This window comes from Cervus canadensis, chromosome 6 (genome assembly GCF_019320065.1).
Source record: "Cervus canadensis isolate Bull #8, Minnesota chromosome 6, ASM1932006v1, whole genome shotgun sequence".
Lineage (NCBI taxonomy): Eukaryota > Metazoa > Chordata > Mammalia > Artiodactyla > Cervidae > Cervus > Cervus canadensis.
In genome coordinates, this window is record NC_057391.1 from 44234657 (window position 1) to 44240656 (window position 6000).

A 6000-nucleotide genomic window follows, 5' to 3' on the forward strand; every position below is an offset into this window, starting at 1 on the left:
TCCTGGAAGACTCTCCAGTTGGCCAGAAGACCTCCCCTCTACCTTCAGAATGGGATCAAAGAAAGTCAAGGAAAAGGGTTTCACAAACTCTTATCATCACCCTCCTGGGAGATAAAGGTGAATAGCTCTTCTGGAAGCCAAGGCTTATACTGAAGGATTTCACTTAAAGTTGGGAAATCTCAGAATTTTAGAAGATAACTGAAAGTTTCCAAAGCGACAAGAGATTGCTGCAGAATGGAACAGAAAAAAAAAAAAAAGAATATTGCCCAGTTTTTGTTTCTAAAATGGTTCCAGACAAATTTCCTATTCGTTAACCAAATAATATTTTTAAATGTTTTCATATTAAAAAAGCCTGCATGTTTAGGCAAGTAAACCATTCAAGGTGTACAGGGAGCAAGTTAATCACCCCTCTGCCCCACAGCTAATTTTAAACAATATTAGGTTTTATGTGTCCTTCCATATGTTTCTTCAAGGTCATACACATAGGGCTTCTTTTTTAAATCAGAAATAGTATCATACCACATATGATACTTGGCAACTTGATTTTATTTACATGTAATATATCATAGACATCCTTCACAAAATAATCTCTCTATATATGGATGAGAGGATCCATATATATAGATATGGACCCTATATATTCATCCTACTGATGGGAACTCATACTGCTTCTAGCTTATTTTGTAGTAATCTGGCAACAAACATCCTCATACACAGATCCCTACATGCTGTTTCTACTTTTGTAAGAAAGGATTCCAAATATGGGACTGCATACACAAATAAACACATTCCAAATTTTCACTGAAACTGTCTGCTTTCCCACAAGGTTGCGCCCATTCAGATTCCCACCGAGAGTCTGAGGGTTGCCCCCAACCCACCTAACAGAGGATGTTACCAACCTTTAAAACACGCACTAACTGGATGAACAGAAAACTAACAGTTCTTGGCTTTTTAATTTGCATTTCCCTGACCATGATGTGCTTTGAGAATCTTTTCACATGTTTATGACCATTTGTACCCCTTATCTTGAGAATTGCCTGTTCACATCCTTTGCATATCTTTGATCATGTTGTCCTTCAAGTACTGTTTAATCTCACACTATTGCCCTCCCCCACCCCCCAATCTACAAGATGCATAAAGTATAAAAGATCATGCTCTAGGGACTGGGTGTGTGGGGAGAGGCCAGAAGATGTCTAAGTACACAATAAATCCTCAAAAACAATCACTGAATAGGTGAATAGCAGACTTAGAAAATTTTGTTTGTTAGGAGTGCAGCTAAAAGATTAAAAGGGAAATACAAATATTCACTTATTGTTCTACATATTCAGAACAACATCACTTTGGATGAAATTTAATTGTTGGTTAACGGAGAAACAAAACATTGTCCTAGCACTGACTCTAACAATCCACTATGAAAGGGTGGCAAAAAAGCCGTCTTGATTCATAGCTCTGGGTGGTACATAAACAAAGGCTCTCAAAACCAAGTGACATCTCCACTAAGCCACAGGCTTGGTCAACAGACAGGTGAAGTCTACCCTAAACATTTTGTTCTTTTCTTGTTTTGTCTCCACTGCCATCCAAGATTTTTTTGCCTTTGAAAATTTCCTGCTTATTGAGGAAGGGGATTGAGGACAGCCTACAGGGGGAATTTGATAGAGTTCAGATTCCTTAACTCTTTTAACTTTAGACAAAACATCTGGTTATACCCAGCATTTATCCCCATCATTTGTAATAGTTCTGTTTGGCTTATATTTTAACTAGTCTCCTTATTAAGTATAAGAGTAATAGGATTAAAAAGTTCTGGGGGAAAGTACTGTAATTAAAAAGGCACCAGTTGGGTATATGTTAAGCTGTAATTCTGGTCCTGCTTATTAAGTTTTCCTTCTTGTCTTTAATTTTTTTTTTAACCCATAAAAATAACTTTGAATTACTTAACTCTTTTTTAGTACTTCCTGTATTGGCTAATTCACCACCTCAAACCTCCAAGAAAACATTATGACTCAAAAGTTCTGGAGTAGTAATGTCAGAGATCACAAGTTTTAGACACTGTCCCAAGAGTCTGGGCATGCCACACACACACCACAACACACACACCACATAGTAACTTGACAGGCAATTCTCCAAAATGAATAGGCATTTCTAACCTCTTGAAGTTATAAAATCTTAATAGGAAAAAATTGCAGGAACTTTGATCAAGCCAAGAAGTTATAAGAATCAAGCAAGAGGCAACAAAGCACAATTTGTAACACTTTGTTAAGAGAGGCATAAAAAAAAACAAATATTGAGGTAGTAAACTTAGGAATGAAGGTACAAGGGTTTATAATAAAACTTTTTTAATTTTTAATTTTAGCTTTATTGAGAATACTTCTTTTAGATTTTTATTATGTAATGTTTAGTACATGCACAAAAATATGTGATATATATATAGTTATAAAGCACAATACTAAGATGAATAAATACATCTTTAGACATTTTCTTTTGCTGAGCAGTTGGTAAAAATTTAAATTGTTCACCACCTATAACCATCCTTAACTGCTCTTAGAAACAAATGATTGCTAGTAACAGAGGGAGGAAGAATGGGGGAATCAGTATAATTTGAGCTATAAAAGAAACTGGACTAAAGCAAATAACACATACACACACACCTCTTTCTAAAACCTGACTTTGCTTAAAAATACTTTAGGGAATACTGTTTGAAAATCCCCAAACAAGTAGATTTAACAGTAGGTGAATTCAAAACCCATATAAATAAACCTATGCCTATAAAGAATATCCCCAATAACTCAATGAACAGGGCCAGGTTTTAAAAGTGCACTTTCCCTTTGGAGGTAAAAGCACATCAATGCCAAAAACAGAAACTCCAATAATTCTTCAGTACTCCTTGATGACCTGAGTGGGCACAAAGGCAGAGAGAATCCAAGGACTTCCCCAGTCTGAGGAGCTCTGTGTTTTCTGATTCCAGGTACCATTTCTAAGACTGGGAAGTTTACAAAAGGGATGGAGGCTTTCAGCAACTAATTTGATTCTCTCCTAAATTAATTATGCTAATTCTAGAAAAATGTATCTTAGGCTCAGGTTGTTCTCCACAGTTCTAGGGCTCAGTGAAAACAAAATTAGCATTTCTGCAGATATCCCTCCTCTCTCAAGGCCATGTGTCTTATCACATTCAAGGCCCTTCCCAGGTTTTTGCATAGATACCCCAAATCAGCCAACAAGGAAGATAAAATGTTGGAAATTCAATGCCTGACATTCTCACTGGATAAGTATTTATTGAGGCAAACAGACGTAAGAGCAGCCTAAATCCTGACATCACAGGGCACATCTCTGAGATGAAAGCCTCCCCCCTCCCCCCACATGCTCTCAGTCATCCCTTGAAGCCTTTCCAATGATGAAGCCCCAAAGTGCTGACATGACCTCAATACTATGGCAGCATTTCTCTCGCCAAGGAGAAAGGCTGGCACGTTCCTGCCAGCGAACTGTAGGTCAGCCAACTCGCCCTTCCCCAGCCCCTTCACAAAGCAGAGATCACAATCTATCTCAAAAGTAAAGATTTCCTCACCGCCCCCCTCCCGAAAAGTCGCCAACTCCAAGCTCTTTAGAAGGGAGAACAGCGCTCAACCTGACGAATGTCACCACTCAGCACCCCGGGTTCTATCAGAGCCAGAGTTCAGTGGCATTTAGAGCACCAAGCTGCTTGTAGTTTATTATATCTAGGGGTCCAGTTCTCCAGAACACCCCCCTACTCTCGCGTCTTTAAATGCGTCTCGGACAACACCAACACCCGCTCATTCCCCTCTCATAGTCTAGAAATAGCCAGCGGTTAGTTTTCACCACCAGACAGGCATTCTGAATCAATCTCCTTTCCCCAAGTCACCTTGGTTCTTCACGGGCAGCAAAAATCCAAGTTTCTCCACGCATCCCCCTGAAACCCCAACTTCTGGAAATGTCCCCCTGACCTCGCCTCCGCCAGCTGGCACCGCGGCGAGAGCCGAGCACGCAGCCGCGGGCGCTGCTGCTGTCGCGGCCGCAGCCAGACAGGCGAGAGGAGGCTCGGGCTTGTCTTCCTCCACGGGGGTCACCGCAAACCACGGACGATAACCGGGGCTCCTCGTCTACGCGGGGAGTGAGCTCCGGCGCTCTGAGGGGCACCCAGGAGGCTCCTGGCGCCGGCAAGACGGTCCGCACCGGCGCCCGGCCGGGGAAAGCGGTCAAGCGCACGGCTCCAGCGGAGCGCCCCGGCGGCCGCGGCCGCAGGAGAGGGGCGTGTTCCTTGCGCCTCGGAGCCCGACTGCTGCGTCTCGGCGGGACCGTGGACCGAGGCGAACAGAGCGCGCAGTCTCTGACGGCGGCTCTCGGCCCTCAACCCCGGCGGGCCGGCCTGGCGACACGCTGCAGCCCGCGCGCCCTTGCGGGGACAGGCGCGGTGCGCGCCCTGCGAAACCACCTCCGTGCCGGCCTGGGAGCGCAAACTTTCCCGGGGAAAACCGCTCCAGCCTCTCCTGCCGGGGCGCCGCGCTCTCCCCCCGGCCCACCAGCTGTTCGCCCACTCCCCTCGGTAGGCAAGACCCACTGAAAATATGGCGCCCTCGAACGTCGCTCCTCGGTCCCCTTGGGGAATCACGAAATGAGGGTGTCCGGGACCCCCGGCTCCCGACGAGGGCGAAATTTCAGCTCCTGGGGCCAAGGAAGGATAGGGCGCCCCTGGTCCAGCGCGAGGCCAGCGGCAGCACTGAATCCCAATTCTCCCCCTCGCTCTTGGTCCCCCAGTTTCCAGCAGTTTGCTTGTGGCGAGATTGCCAAGTAAAACAGAATCGTGGAATCGGCAGGTCTGAGAGTCCGGGACTGGGAAAGGAGCTCCGCACCGGCCGGCTGTCTTTGCCCAGAGCCCAGCCGAAGACTTGTTTGCAAAGTGGCGCTGGAGTCGGGGCGACCAGTGCTGGAACGAAGCCGCTCCGCCCGCGCCAACTCTCCCGGCGCGGGGGCCCGGCCGGGGCCGAGGGGACACTCCAGGCAGGCGGGGCCGCTTTTCAAAGCCCAGTTACCGGAAACCCAGGGGGAGCCCCGCAGGGGACCAGCTGCCCATGGCTAGGAATCCGCTCTCGGGAGCCGGCTGTGAGGCTGTTTGCAAACCGCCGCGCTCGGGTTCAGTGCAGTGAAACATACATGTGCAATAGACAGGTGCATTAATTTTATTTTTTATTTTTATTTTCCTGCAAAAAGCTCCCTAGAACATCAAAGCTTGGAGCTTTGCGAGGTTTTTTCTGCATTGGCATCACTCACGAGATGCAAAAGGAAAGGGAAAACCACCCACATTTTCCTTCTGTAAAGGGGAGGGAAAAGACACGAGAAATTCATGCAACGTGCATGCAGCTGGAGGAAGAGGAAAACCCGAGTGAGCCGTGCGCCTTACCGGGGGATGCATTTACTGTCTCATTGCAGAGCGCCTGCCTCGGAGTGCAGCCAGCGTCCCCCAGCGCGCCCAGCGACCGCTCCGCTCCCGCAGCCGCCCCAGCCGCTGCCGCCGCCGCTGGCTCCAGGCGCGGAACAAGAGCCGAGGGCGAGCGCGAGCGCACGGCCCGGGAGCGCCGGGAGGGCAGGAAGCGCGTCATCACTCGGGGACGGCGCGGCCCCGCGCGGCTCTGGTTCGGCCGCCGCGCAGCGCGGCACCGAGGTTGGGCAGGCACGGGCTCCACAGGGCACCTCTTGGGTCTCTAGCCAGCCGTCCGGTGCTGGAAGATTTCGAGGGCAAAGAGGGGCGCCGGCCGAGCTGTCGCAGAGCTCGGGTCTGCTATGTGAAGAGGGGAGGGAATGCACTGTCTTGGGGAATGGGGCCCCTAGGTCCGCAGAGCGCTTCCCCAAACCTCTGGCCCGCCACGGAGGGGAAGCGAGGTGATGTTCCGACACGAGGAACCTGATGGGCTCTGGAGTCCTATTGCGATGCTGTCGGTGGGAACCCCAAGCAGGATTTTCCCTCTCTATAAGTGTCGCACACGCCGACAC

At 48.2% G+C, this 6000-nt stretch overlaps 1 protein-coding gene across 7 annotated transcripts in view; it reads right to left on the reverse strand.

The window, feature by feature from the left end:
- TLN2 (talin 2) overlaps positions 1-5580 on the reverse strand; it is a 492565-nt gene extending 486985 nt beyond the window's left edge. For 4 of the 7 annotated variants that reach the window (XM_043471776.1, XM_043471778.1, XM_043471781.1 and 1 more), the window contains exon 1: positions 5411-5580. The gene's annotated coding sequence lies outside the window, so the exon portion shown is untranslated. Of the gene's footprint in view, positions 1-3874; positions 3972-5410 lie in introns of those variants that run through there. The other 3 variants (XM_043471780.1, XM_043471779.1, XM_043471774.1) reach the window with 2 other exon arrangements.
- Positions 5581-6000: the final 420 nt, after the last annotated feature.